We start from the raw sequence: 15,366 nt of genomic DNA on the forward strand, positions 1-15,366 counted from the left end.
ATTTGCCCCTTTTAGTCAGTCTATTTTCTGAACATCATTTCCGGCCAACCACCAATCAGATTTCTTTGTCTATTGCAAAATATCATGTAAATGGAATCAGGACACAGTCTTTGAGTCTGACTTCTTTTCCTTAGCATAAAGCATTTGAGATACATTCATATTTTTCATGTTATGGTGGTACATTCTTTTTATTTGTAGAGTAATAGTTTAATTGTATGGATATACCATAGTTTTTTGTTTACTTTTTATTTTATTTTTTCTATTTTTGTAATTTTTTTTAAATTTATTTTTGAGAGAGAGAGAGCGAGCATGAGCAGGGGACAGGCAGACAGAGAGGGAGAGAAAGAATCCCAAGCAGTCTCTGCAGGGTCAGCACAGAGCCCCATGTGGGGTTCAAACTCACAAAACTGTGAGATCATGACCTGAGCTGAAATCAAGAGTTGGACCCTTAACTGACTGAGCCACGCAGGTGCCCTGATGTACTTTTTAAAGTACATTTGGATTGTTTCTAATTGGGGGGAATTATGAACAAAAACTGTTGTAAAAATTCAAGTACAGATTTTTGGGGTGAACGTAAATGAATTCAATTGGGTGAAAAGAAACCCAACATAGGAGTTCTATGGCCAGGTTGTTATGATAAGAATAAGTTTTATCTCATAAGAAGCTACCAAACTTTTTTAAAAAGATGGCATTTGCATTTGCACAAGCAATAATGAGAGTCACAGTTATACCACATGATTGCCAGTGTTGGCTAGTGTCAGCTGCTCTCATTTTAGCAATTCTAGTAGATGGGCAGCAATATTTCACTGTGGCTTTAAATTGCATTTCTTGAGGACTAATGATGTTGAATATCTTTTGTGCTTTTCAGCGATCTGCATGTTTTTGGTGGGATGTCTGCTCGTGTCTTTTGCCCGAGTTTCACTGGGTTGTTTATTTTCTTACTATTTAGTTTTGAGAATTTGTTAAATATTCTACAACAAGTCTTTTGTAAGATACATGTTTTGCCAGCATCTTTTCCCGGTCTCTGGCTTGTCTTTTCAGTCTCATAATGGTATCTTTCAAGAAGCAGAAGTTTTACTTTTAAACAAGTCAAATTTATCCATTGGTTTCATTATAGGTCATGTTTCTGGTGTTCTAAGAAATCTATGCCTAATCTAAGGTCACAAAGATTTTGGTCAGTATTTGAGTCCCTGATCCATTTTTAGTTAATTTTTGTATATGTAGTTGAAGACCTGGATCCAAGTTCCTTTTTTTTTTTTTTTTTTTTGCATATGGATATCTAGTTATCCATTATTATTTGTTGAAATTCTGGGTTTTTTATCCATTAAAATTTTTCCTTTTCCAAAAATAATTGGCCATGTATGCATGTATCCATTTTTAGACTCTTCGATTCCTTTGTTCCTTTCATCTAACACTGTTACTTGAAATTGGTGGTCTAGGTTGTCCAATTTTGTTCTCTTTTTCAAAATTGTTTTATTCTAGATTCTGTGTTTTTCTACTAACTTTGAGAATCAGATTAATTCTTACAAAAATTTCTGCTGGGATTTTGGTTGGTTTTGCATTGTATCTACAGATCAGTTTGGAAGAGAATTAATTATTTTTAAAATATTGTCTTTCACTCCATAAACATGGTAAATGTTTCTCCATTGAGGTGTTCTTAGATTTCTTTCATCAGTGCCTTATGATTTTCAGCATAGAGACCTATCATATATTTTGTTAGATTTGTACTTAATTCTTTAATGTTTTTATGTGCTATTATAAACAGCACTGCCTTTTAAATTTCATTTTCCATTTTTTATTGCTAACAAGTACAATTTATTTTTGTATATTGACATCATGCCTAGTGAACTTGTTGAAATAATTAGTTATAGTAGCTTTCCTGTAGATTAGTTGGGTTTTCTACGTAGATAATTATGTCATGTATGTGTAGAGACAGCATTATTTCTTCCTTTACAATATGCATGCCTTTTATTTCTGTTGCCTGATAAAAGGCACTGGCAAGGACTGTTAGTATTCAGTGTTAATAGAGTCATGCAAAAGGGCATTTTTGCTTTATTCCCAATCTTAGGGGAAAAGGATTTGATCTTTTACCATTCAGAATGAATTCAGTTAAAGGTTCTTTGATGCCATTTATGAGATTGAGGAAGTTCTCTGTTCCTAGTTTGCTGACAGCTTTTATCATGAATGTGTGTCAAATTTTGTTAAATACTCTTTCTACTTTTATTGAGAGGATCATGTCGTTTTACTTCTTCAGACTGATGATGTTGTGAAATACATTGATTAACTTTTGCATAATGAATTAGCCTTGCATTCCGAGACTAAATCAAACTTGGTCATGAGGTATTATCATGTCTAATATTCCTTGATTCAGTAACTAAGTTTCATTAAGAATTTTTTGTGTCTATCTTAGTGAGGGATAGTGCTGTATGGTTTTTCCTTTCTTGTAATATTTTTTTTCTGATTCTAGCACCAGAGTAATGCAGGTCTCATAAAATGGGTTCAAAGGTGTTGCCTCCTCTTCTGTGTATGGAAGCAATGGTGTAAAATTGATATTTCTACCTTAAATGTTTGATAGATTTATCATTGACATCATTTGGACCTGAAACTTTTCTGTTGAAAACGTTTTAACAATGTTTTTAATTCTTTATATACATAAAATTATTCAGATATCTATTTCTATTAAAGTAAGCTGTGTTACTTTGTATGTTTTAATGAATTTGTCCATTTTATCTAAGTTGTTACATTTATGAGCATTTTGGGGATTGGTATATCCTTTTAGTTATTCTTTCAATATCTGTAGGATTTATAGAGATGTCCCCCTTTTTTTCTGTTATTGGTAATTTGTATCTTTTCCCTATTTCTGTTGAGGTCAGTCTGGCTAATGTATCAACTCAGTCTTTATGAAGAGCCAGATTTCTATTTCATTGATTTTTGTCTATTTTCCTTCTTTTCAATTTTATTTATTTGTCCCTTTATCTTTATTTTGTCCTTCTTTGTGCTTATCTGGGTTCAATTTGTTCTTCTTGTAGCTGGAAATTCAAATTACTGAATTGGGACTCTTCTTGTTTCTCATGTGAGCATATAATTCTCCAAGTCTAAGAACCACTTCAGTTGTGTCTCACAGATTTTTTCTCTTTTTCACTTTCATGCAATTAAAATATTTTTAAATTTCCCGGGGGACTTCCTTTGTGATGTATAGATTATGTGGAATTGGGTTGCTTAATTTTCTAATTTTGAAAATTTTTACATACATGCTTCTGTTATAGATTTCTCCTTTAGTTTCATTTTATCTAAGAACATACTTTGTATTATTTCATTTTTAAGAGTATTTTGAGAGTTATTTATGCCTCAGGGTTTTGTCCGTTTTGGTGAATTCTTTGAATGTACTTGAAAAGAATGTGTATTTTGCTGGTATTTGGTAGAATGTTCTATAAATGTCAATTCGATCAAGTCATTTGGTAGTGTTGGCCAAGTCTTCTATACCCTTACAATTTTCTCTATACTTGCTGTATTGACTACTGAGTTATTTGGAAACTTCAACTAAAATCGTGCCTTTATTTCCCTTATCATTTTTATCAGTTTTTGCTTCATCAGTTTTGAAACCCTCTGGTTAGTGTGTATACATTTAGGATTGTTATAATTTGATGAATTGACCCTTTTCCATCATGCAATGTCCCTCTTTATCCCTGTTAATATTTTTTGTTCTTACATTTATTTTATCTGATTTTAATATAGCTACTCCAGCTCTCTTTTGGTTAGTGTTCAATGGTATATACTTTTATCCTTTTACTCTTAACATGTCTATGTCTTTATAGTTAAAGTGCTTTTCCTTTAGATGGAATAAAATTAGGTCTGGTGTTTTATCTAACCTCATAATCTCAAACTTTTACTTAATCTACTGAGATAGACTACTTGTATTTATGTAATTATTGCTGTGTTTTGACTAAAATCTATCATCTCCCTAGTTTTTGCTTTTTCCGTACATTATTTCTTCATTTTTTCTCTTTCTCACATGATTTTTGGATCAATTCTATACTTTTATTGCATTTCATCATTACCATTAGCCTAGTTTTATACCAATTAAAATTTTTAATGGCTGGTCTAGAGTTTACATTATACATTTAAAAATATCAATCTTAAATAGTGTAATAGCTCTTCATATGAAGCATAAGAACCTTCAAACAGTATACTACCATTTTCTCCCTCCCATTTGTGTGCAATATTGCCATGTATTTTATATCACATAAGGTATAAACACTGAATACATTGCTATTGTTTTATATTCGTTATCTTACAGTGTGTTAGAAAGTTTTTTAAATGAGTTTTTAGCTCTCAATTTTACCAAATAGTGCTGCTTCACTATTTGTGTATAAAAATACAACACATTTCTGTAGGTTGATTTGTATCCTGTGACTTTACTGAATTCCTTTGTGCTCTAGTAGTTCTTTGCCGTGATGTTTTAATTTCATGTATGTTCGCATGTTTGATGTTATCCCATGTTCTCTTCTCTTTGTATCATCATTATTTTTTTCCTCTTTGTGCTTCAGTTTTATTAATTTCTATCAACTTTATCCTCACTGATTTTTTTCTCAGTTCTGTTGATTTTACCCTTAATCAATCTTCATCTTTGTTACTGTGTTCTTCAGCCTAGTATTTCCATGTGATTCTTCCATATACTTTTAAATTATCTGCTGAAATTCTTCATGCATTTATGACACTGTCCATCTTTTCTATTATATACTTTAAAATTTAATAAGAGTTATTTTAAAGCTCTGTGTAATAGTTCCCACATGCAGATACTTAATTCTGCTTCTGTGAATTGCTTGGTCCAGTAAGAGCGTATTTTTTCTTGATTTTTCTCTGATCTTTAATGTGTGTGTGTGTGTGTGTGTGTGTGTAGGATAACATGCTATGAGATAAATAGTATTATGCTTTGCAGGAGACACTTCTCTTCTGTTTACCCTAAGAGGTAGTGTGTATGAGGTGTGGGAATCAGTGCAGCCAGGATTACATTGAGTTTGGGTTTTATATTGCTATGGTTATCCTCAGTGCACCAACAAATTCAGTTTTCTCTATTATGACTTATGCTTAGTGTGGGATGTTCAGTAGTTGTAGGGCTTTTCCCAGTCTCAACCATCCTGAGTTTTAGTCTCTTTCTATTAGGCTACATCTGGAGAGTGTGTCTTCACTGGCTGCCCCCACTCCATGATAACAGCTTTGACTTGTTCCTTAATTCCTGCTGGCCTGGTAATGAGGGTGAGGTTTTATTCCCTTTGTCCTGGTTCTTTCTCAGTCTCAGGAACATCTTTTGTCTCTGTGTTTCAGAATTTCTTAGTGATCCTGCCCCTTCTTCAGTCTTAGGAGATGGCTAATATACTGATCCAGAATGGTCTCCTGCTCAATGGAAACCCCAGAGTTAGAGTTTTTTTTTTCCTGTTCCCCCTTCCCTCAGTAATGAGTCTTTATTTATCTGTCTCTGAGGAAAACAAGGTTTGCTGTCCTTCCCCTGTGGCTTCAGGCTTTTGTTGCATAATGGAGATGATTTGGTGATTGGAGAGTTCCTTAGCTTACTATGGCAGATGTTGCTGCCTTCACCTAGACCCGCACTATGAAGGAGACTTTCTTTGGTTTTCTGCTTTCTTCAAACATCCTTATGAGGCTTGGTCTAAGTATGTGGAAAAAGTATTGAGAATATTTGTGAATGCTTCTTTTTTTCCTCTGGCTCCTAGCCATTGTATATTCATATTACTCCCACATTCAGCCTTTAGCAATTTGATAAATCAGTTCTTACAGGCTTACATGGTGCCCCACATTCCTCACATACACTGGCCCAGGTAAGGTAGAGCCCATGTCCCAGGCCTTTCTGGATGCAACCATCATTCCTGAGATTTCATTTTATTGGGTTTTCTTGTAACCTCAGCTTTCTGATGATTTTTAAGAATAGTTATGATTTTATAGATTATCTGATCTTTTCTTGTTTAAAATGGAGGTGATGTTCATTCAAACTTCCTACAACCTAAAAGGAATCTAGAAGAGGCTAAATTACTCTTTAAAGTCTGTTTTAACAGACAAAGTAAAACAGGGAAATAGGTACTAATTTTCAACTAAGTACTAGTATAACAATAGCAAAAAAAAATCTCTTCAGGCCAAGCAATTTTAAGTCAACAAACCACTTATCTGGAAGTAGCATATTCAAATTATATGCAATGTTTGGGGTAGAGATTTATGTTCTTTTTGCAAACAAAACATACGTGTTGATAGTACATATTATTGTGTTTAGAAACGATTCCAGTTCCTAGGCCAACACTGATAAGATGGCCTTCCCAGTCAGAAGAGAGCATTTTCTGTTTGGGGAACAGTACGAATTGTAGGATGAGTGGGGGCTCACAGGGGAGGCAAGTGGTGAAAACTGAGATGTGACTGACTGAATTTCTTCTCTCCCAGTTGAGATATGGCATTAGAGTCATTGGAGATTTTAGATCGAATATTTGTGAAGTAAGTAATGGTAGAATAAAATGTTGTAATGAAAGATAAATGTGACACTGGTTTACAGAATGAGTTGTTCCAGGTGTTCTCAAACGCATTCTATGAGAAAAACCAGAAAGGGTGATTAAAACACCCTCTGTGACATACCTGATTCAGTAAGTTTTCAATGCCTATCAAGCATTGAAAAGAAGTGAAATTACTTAGCACTTGGTTACAAAGGCTAAAATAATGGTAGTCAGCAGCATTAACAATGGAAAGGAAGGATCCATGCCACAAATGTTTGGAGTAAGAGTTGATGTAACTTGCTGAGTGATGGAGGTTGAATGACAAGGCCCTCCAGGTTAGGAGCAGGAGTGACTGAGAGTGCTGTTGGGTCCTTACAACGCTTGGAATTTGAGAGTTTCCTTTGTTGTCTACAGATGAGTGGAGAAAAACAGCAGTGATGTGAACGTCTGGGTTCAGTGACTACAGCTCTCCCAACCATGGAATGTTTCCAGCTTTCCTCAAAGTATCCCACCAATTCTGTCAGTTCTGTGGGAGTGCAGAAACTCAGGTGAGGAAAGAGAAGCATCTCTACTTTCCCTTTCTATTGCTTGGATGATCACAGCAGCATTGTCAAAGTCACGGGTGCTGTGGAGTCGGGCATTACGATAACATGGCAGAATGAGTGGACAAGCAGGATGACACCCACATGGATGAGAAGAGAGGATGCCTGGGAGATAACTCCTGGACGTTAGGGAAGTAGGTGAGGTGGCATGTAGATGCTGAGGGGATGCCTAAGTGGGTGGCTGAGCTGACAAGCAGATGGCTGAGTGAGCATCGGGGGGGGGGGGGAAGGGCGGTGGACAGCGAGTAAGTGCGTGGACGTGTACATGGTGGTGCTGAGAGGGACTGGGTATTTGACTGGGAGAGGAAGGGACAAATGTTTCGCTTTATGATGCCTGAAGAATATATCAGAGATGTAATGGGACTGCATTCTGTGAATTTTACATTTAGTCTATTCATAAAAATTAAAGATTTGGAATGGTATAGAAAACTAACACTTCTGTACTTCCGTGTTGAGAATCTCCATTACCTTTTTCCTCTCCTTGTTTTCCCCCTCTAAAGCTTAATATTTTCTACATTCCCTTTCAGGGATTTTTTTTGGAGTCTTAAATCTTTGTATGTGGTGTTAGTATTGTTAAAACTAGAATAGTGCCATGAGAGAATAGTACTCATGAGTACATGAGAGTACCAAGGTGTGCGTCCATCTGTGCAAAGCTCACAGCAGGACCAGTGGGCTCTTTGCACATTTCAGGGGAATGAAGATAATGCTCCTGTGTTCAGAAGGAGAGATGACAGTATCCTGGAGCCAAAGGGAGTAACTTTTTTTCCTCATCAGGTTTGGTTGCAGACCCAGTCACTGCTCAGTAGAATAGGGGCATGAGTGCTAAACGTCAGGTTGGGGCTACAGGAGAATATCCTAAAGCCTCAGAAATCTAGGATCTCTGGCTTTTAAGAATGACCCTAGGCTTCAGCGGGTTGCTGTGATTGATGAGGATGGGGAAGAACAGGCTTCACGGGGAGAAGAAGGGCAGCATGGAGGTCCTGCCCTCAAGGACTGGGAGTGCTATCAACCACAGACACATAAAGCTCCTGAGAGGAGTCTGTCAGCCTCATGTTGCTAGTCCAGACACTGCTGCATCACATTAGGTTTACACTGGAGCCAATTGCAGGGCACCTGTGAACTTTCTAATAGCTGTTTCCCTCACAGTCTAAACTAGTCCCAGGTGATACCTTAGCCAGGAGCCCGAGGAGTCTGGGACTCTTCATCTCTCTGGTCCATGTCTTTGCTGGAGGGGAGCATTCTTTAGAAACCAACATAAACTTAGATTGAAGCGGACACATCTGTGTGTCTGGCACTAATCAATGCTTGAGAGCGCTAACGGAGGCACCAGCAGAGAGGGGGTGCCCACAGAGGTGTCTAGAGGGGTAGAAGTAGAACAGATCTGACTTGTTAGGGACTTTGGATCAGGGGTATGATCCACGGATGTGATCTTCTCATTCTGAATAGTATAAGAAGTGTAGAAAAGTGGTTCTGCCTTCCTAATGCTGGGGGCTCAGGTACATTTCTCTTCTAAGGGTTCTTGATTCTGCAGGTACGTACTGACAGAGAGAAAGACAAAGAGAGTAATGGCAAGGAATGGAAGGAAGCAACTGATTAATAATTAAAAAGTGGAGTACCTATGGATGAATTCTGCATCTTTTGGGCGGAAAACACTTAGGAAACAAGCCTAGATCTGTGAAGTGATTCGTTAGGATTTGATATTCTTGAACATGTAGTAGGAGTATATAACAGTTCCAGTTAAGATAAATTGTCAATTGTTTAAAAATTTTCTCGAATGAAATCTTGCCATTTGCAACAACATGGATAGAACTAGAGTGTATTCTGCTAGGCAAAACAAGTCAGAGAAAGACAAATAGCATATGATTTCACTCATATGTGGAATTTAAGATATAATACAGATGAACATAAGGGAAGGGAAGCAAAAATAATATAAAAACAGAGAGGGAGACAAACCATAAGAGACTCCTAAATACAGAGAACAAAATGAGGGTTGCTGGTGGGGTATTGGGTTGGGGTAAGGGCTAAAGGGGTGAGAGGCATTAAGGAGAACACTGGTTGGGATGATCACTGGGTATTATATGTAAGTGATGAATTGCTAAATTCTATTCCTAAAAAAATATTTTGATTTTAAAAAAGGCAAATAAACAAAGGAAGTTACTACACTCTGCAAATGCAAAAAAAATCTTAGTTATTTCTCTAACAGTATATATACAAAGTATTTGAATTTTCCTTTCAATGATAGAAAGCTGATTAAATGGATTTCTCAAATTGATATAGACTCAAGAATATGAGCTGGGACTAGAAATAAGGTCTTCTGACTCAGGGTTGGTTCCTCTAGAATGGGCTGGAGGAATTATACTGTGGAGACATAGTATACTGAGTGATTTGTACTGTACTAGTCGTGTTTCCTACAAAGGATGAGACATATAAAGAAGCTTAGCATTTACAGAATGAAGTTATGATAAAATATATCACAAAAGGTGAATTTCAGGATTGTACATGTTGGAGAAACTGGGTCCTCAATAATTGGACTCGGTGTATGTGAAGAGTCAGGTAACAAAACCCAGGTATTAAGTAGATAACAAGAAACAAAAAGAAAAACTGATTGCTTTCTCAGGGTTAAAAATTATCTTTGAAACATCACCTTCCCAAGTGGCCCTGGGATCATCTGTTTCCAAACAGTGGGATGATGCAAATATGCCTGCCTGTGTTGGATATGATCAGTGATGCAACAACCAACTACTCAGCCACATTTTAGAGGACTCTCTTTAAATTAAAGTGCCATTTCTATTGATAACCCACTTGTTTAAAAGTATGCTCAGCATGAAAGAAAGAATATCTGTGGGTTGTGGGAGTTAGCTTCATATGCTCTGCTTCTGAATTCAAGACTTGTAATCTGTCTCTGCTAAGACTATAGAGGACTCCAATGAGAAGGCCAAATATGATTATAACTCAAAGGGAGTGTTCCAAAAGATGATGCGCAAACTTTCAGGGGAGAAAAAGCGTTTGGAATTTTATCTCTTAGCCACAGAGCATCATCTCTGTAATAAGTGGGGGAAAATATAAGAAGGGGATCACCCACAAACCTTAACTGTATTTCAGGTTGGATTTCTGAGGCTGATCCAAGGTTTTGTCCATCCATGCACTCTTTGAATTGGCATGAATAGTGGAAAGGGGTTTTATTTTGAAATATAATCTTGGAAGTTGAGATACTGAAGAATCCTATAGTGTGCATTCCTTCGAATCTTTTCAAGTCAGTAGTTCTCTCTTCCTAATGTGGGGGAAGGGGAAGAGATAATTTATGAAGCCATCAGTCAATAGAAATGGAAAACATTATTAGATAGATTTAAATGTATAACATACTCACTGGTGTAAGATGTTAAATGTGGCCTTGAATGTTCAATAGGCAAATATACCCATGTGTCAAGCCCTGGATACTTCCTTCCTTGCAAAGGAAAATTGAGTATTTTGGAGTGTTGGTCCATAAAGTAGCAATGGAAACTAAATGCAACTAAAGATTAATAAATGTGGACAGCAACATCTGAAGACATCTCTAGGGAATCACAAGTGATGAGCCTGTCTGTGTGTACCAACATATGAAAAGTTCTGTCATCCTTGGTTTATTTGTCTATGGTATGGGTCAGGTTACTCATCTTTTTCTTGATAAGAAGGTCCTCATAATTCCTCAAGGCTATATCAATACAGTTAGAGCAGGAATATGAGGAGGATGTGCTGAAAGGCTAAAAGGGTACTTTATGTTGAGAATTGCTACTCAGGGCAATACCCTTTCTCTCAGGCATACTGCAGAACTATAGGGAGGTCGGAATGAAAAGGGCTCCCATCTGAGAGGTCCACTGGTCAGAATTTAAGTAAATTATAATAGTTGGGAGATGCTTCATTTTTAAGACTCAAAATACCCAGATGTTTACAACAAATATTACTAAAAATCACTGCCTGGGAATTTACCATTAAAAATATTTAATTTAAGATCTTGGCTTTGTTGATATTCTTTTTAAGATGGGGAGAAGGAGGGGCAGTTTAGAACATGGGCCATTTTACTGGAGGGCAGACGTTGATGTAGAGTTAGAGATGGGATGAAAGTATTTGTTCATAAATGAAATGTTAGAAGACAGACTCAGATAAAGGGAGGCAGGAATAAACCAAAGCTAAATTTTATCCACCCCATGGAGATAAAGACCAGTCCTGGTTTTAACATCAGCAGGAAGCATTGTCAGAATTTTTCCCTCTTCATCTTGTTCAAGTGACAGATATTTTCAGCTGAAGGTGTTATAAGGTTGTAGGAGATTAAAAATAGGAAAAATAATTGTGGTTCACTTTATGGAGATAGAATAGGTTGAAAAATAACATTTAACCTGTTCATTTCAATTTTTATGATACAGAATTATATAACAGTTTCCATAAGATCAATGAACAAATTTGCTTTACTTAAAGAAAGATCGTAATGATTGACTAAAATTTAACTTTTAAGTTAGGTATATTGTGTCATGTAAAAGAAAGGGATTTTTTGAGAAATCTCAACACCTTTTTTTTTTTTTTAATTTCTTTGTCATAGAGATAAGAACATTTCTATCCTGTTATCTGCAGTAACTGATAGTTACTGGGTATTATGAGAAGATACATGGAGGTACTTTTAGCTAGAGTCCAACAATGGTAATATTTTAAATGAAAAAAAATTGTCTCTGTAGTCCAGACCTAACTTTTCTCACAACTTCAGTGTCATTCACACCAAAACTTACAGTTTTGTACTCTTACATGACTCATTTTCAAGGGTTAGTTTACAACAAGGTTAGGTACTTCATATAAAACTCCCATATCATTTTATTTTAAAAAAATATTTCATTTTTAACCATTTCATTAAAAGGACAGTGATCAAAATAAAACAAATAGATTTCAGGCATTAGTGGCAGTGCTTTAAGAAGATAATTTTTCATGGACTATTTCAATGGTATCTATCATATCACATATTGTGTTTTATTAGTGCTCTTGTCCAAGGAGGAATCGTGGGGGTATATTGTTTAATACGATGCCCTGAGTAGGCAGCATGGATTCTTTGTTTTTGAGTAGACAAATAAAACTCAAAACATACATAGAGAGATGTGGCTTGGGGTTTGTTGAGCATGTGCACGAAATAACACAAAGAATGTAAACTAGGGTTTATTGTCTGTATGTCTGTTATTTTGTAGAATAAAAATTGTATTTAAGGTGTACAACATGAAGATTTTATACACATATACATAGTGAAATGACTACTATTCTTGAGGTAATTAACATATTCTCTCATGTAGTTACCTTTTATGTGTATGTGTGATAAGGACCTAAAATCAATTCTTTTAGCAAATTTCCATAATGACTATAGTCATTATGATGTACATTAGATCTCAAGACCAATTCATCCTAAAAAAACTACAACTTTGTGTCCTATAACCGACATCTCCTCATTTCCTCTTCCCTTGGTAACTACCTTTCTACTCTCTCTATGTATTTGACATTTTAGATTCCACATATAGGTGAAATCATGCAGTTTTTCTCTTTCTGTATTTGGCTCATTTCATTCAGTGTAATGACCTCTGGGTTCTTTCATGGTTGTTGCAAATGGCAGGATCTTTTTTTTTTTAAGGCTGAAAAATATTCCATTGTATGCATATATATCACAATTTCTTTATCCATTCAACAGATACTTAACTGTTTTCATATCTTGGCTGTTGTGAATAATGTTGCAATGAACATGGGAGTGCAGATATCTCTTCAAGGTATTGAGTTCATTTCTTTCGGATAAATACCAGAAGTGGGATTGCCGAATCACATGGTAGTTCTATTGTCAATTTATTGAGGAAATACCATACTACTTTCCATGTTGACTGTAGCAATTCACATTCCCACAAACATGTACAAGGGTTCCCTTTTCTCCACATCTTGCCAATGCTTGTTATTTATTATTTGATAATAGCCATCCTAACATAGGTAAGGTGGTATCTCATTTTGGTTTTGATTTGTATTTCCCTGATTATTGGTGATGTTGAGATATCTTTTCATATGCCTGTTGGCCATCTGTATGTCTTCTTGAAAAAACATCTGCTCAGGACTTGGCTAATCTTAAAAATCTGGTCATTTGTTGCTTTTGCTATTGAGTTATATGCATTCTTTATATAGTTTGGATATTAACCCTTTATCAGATATATGGTTTGCAAATATTTTCTCCCAATCCCTAGCTTACCCTTTCATTTTGTTGATTGTTTCCTTTGCTGTAAAAAAGCTTTTAATTTGATGTAATCCTACTTGTTTATTACTACTTGTCCAATTACTTTAATCCTCAGAGACAAGCTGGGAGTTGTGGGTTCTCTCCCAGTTGTAAGGAACTATACTAGTAGTGGAGATTGTGCCACTGATGTGTCTCACTAATGTGTCTACCTGTTTTGATGTGGGTATTTTCTGTCATCCTATGAGTAGGAGTTGCTCCACTCCTTTTTGGATTTCTCTTGGAATGGATCTGTATGTAGGTGCTTATTTAGAGCATCCATGGGATGAGACGAAGTCCTATTCTGCCCCCTTGCTGGCTGCCTTTCAGATTTTATTGTATATTAAAGGAGCATTAGGTACCTGGCAAAAAGGTAAGGTAGCCAAAGTTGTAATGAATAATGAGAAGAGAACACAAACAAATTTACACTGGAGGGAGAGCAAAATAGGACTCTTAACTGTAATAATTGTTCAACACTGGTTTTGAGGCAAGTAAATATTTTCTCAGACTAATCATGATTAAAGAAAAGCAAAGTGAAGGGTGGTTGAGGAAGTATTATGATAAGCAGGAAAGAAGGAACTGTTGAAAGAATGGATCAAGTTTCGAGAAGGTAATTAAAGAAATTTATGAAAATGCATGTGTCTGAATCATGAATGAGTAGGGTGTTCCTGGGACTACTTGTTCTGTTTTGTTGTTTAAGAGGTAAGAGAATTAAAGCATAGATAATCTTCACCTTTCTGCTCAGTGACCCTAATCTGATATCTGTGTGGGTTTTGGGATGGGCGGGCAGCTATTTCTGCCCTCAATCTCTCTTGCTGCCTTTAGTTACTATTTTCCCTTATGTTGTAGGCTGCAAGAAAAGGGAAGTTGTGAGCAGGCAGTGATTCAAAATATTTTTTAAATCTTATGTATCCCTTTTTAATGTTCAAAAATGACATAATAATAACAAATTAGTTCTACTGAAAAAGCACTTCCTTGAGGGGGAAATAGGAGGAAACTCCATTCCAATGTACATCTATGCGAATTCATACTTTCTTTTCTGCCTTGGACAATGAAGAAGAATCCTTAAACATTTGTGTTTCTTTCCTCTCTGTATCAAGTCTTCTTTGCTTTCTTTTGAGCCCACCTACAAAGGTTAAATGATTAGTAGCAGTAAATTGAAAAGAGAAAAATAAAAAGAACAAGATACCATTACAATACTTTTCCCTTTCTGATCCCACTGAGGGCTGAGAGACCAAAGGCCAAGAGGATTAAGGGCAATAACAAAAAGCAAAAAGTCTTCAAAGCCCTCCCGTCCATTCCTGAACCTTCAGTTTTGTGGAAGATTGCCTCCAATTTTATTTATGTTTGAATTTGTGGAGGGGATGTGTGGAGAAAATAATGTTTGCTACCTTATCTACTCCAAAGCAGAGGTCATGTTACTACTAATACTTCCTCTACTTCCTCTACTACTAGTAATTGTTCTCAAAGTACTTTCCTTTGAGTAAGTTACCTACGTTTGAGCTTAAATGTACTTGTGAGTGGGATGATATGCCTCTGTTTCATGTATAAAAGCTTGTCACCTAGCCCAAATCGCATAGCTGTAAATAAATAATAAATAAAATCAATTTTTAAAATCTAGGTTCTCTGATTCCAGATCTTTCCACAAGGATCTGACTTTTCCCAATATTTCCTTTTGTAATAAATGTACCATTTTTCATTATGATGGGATTAGTTGACATATGTAAAGTAGCTTTAAAAAACTTTCCAACCAAATTTTCTTCATTGTTTATCACTTTACCTACCATTGTCACCTACCAAACTCTACTTGCTCTGGAATCTGAGGTAAGTTTGTAAGATGTGAGCTCCTAGAATTGCACTACATCATCTCCAGGCTTTAACAGGGTCTCCCTGAGACCACTTCCTGTCCTTATGAAGGTTCTGGCCTGACTCTGATGCAGAGTGGATATGTTGGGATAAAACCTTCCATCTTGGCCTGCGAATAGTCTGAAACATCTGGTAAAGGCTAGCCAATTGC

General features: G+C 36.1%; 1 protein-coding gene across 3 annotated transcripts in view; it reads left to right on the top strand.

Annotated features, from left to right (window-relative positions):
* LOC101101123 (olfactory receptor-like protein OLF3) overlaps positions 1-15,366 on the top strand; it is a 65,396-nt gene that overhangs the window by 18,685 nt on the left and 31,345 nt on the right. Inside the window, exons 3-4 of one of the 3 annotated variants that reach the window (XR_006594672.1) lie at positions 6,906-7,039; positions 12,789-14,926. The gene's annotated coding sequence lies outside the window, so the exon portion shown is untranslated. Of the gene's footprint in view, positions 1-6,905; positions 7,266-12,788; positions 14,927-15,366 lie in introns of those variants that run through there. The other 2 variants (XR_006594673.1, XR_006594671.1) reach the window with 2 other exon arrangements.

The sequence above is a fragment of the Felis catus genome, chromosome A2 (genome assembly GCF_018350175.1).
Source record: "Felis catus isolate Fca126 chromosome A2, F.catus_Fca126_mat1.0, whole genome shotgun sequence".
NCBI classification, from domain to species: Eukaryota; Metazoa; Chordata; class Mammalia; order Carnivora; family Felidae; genus Felis; species Felis catus.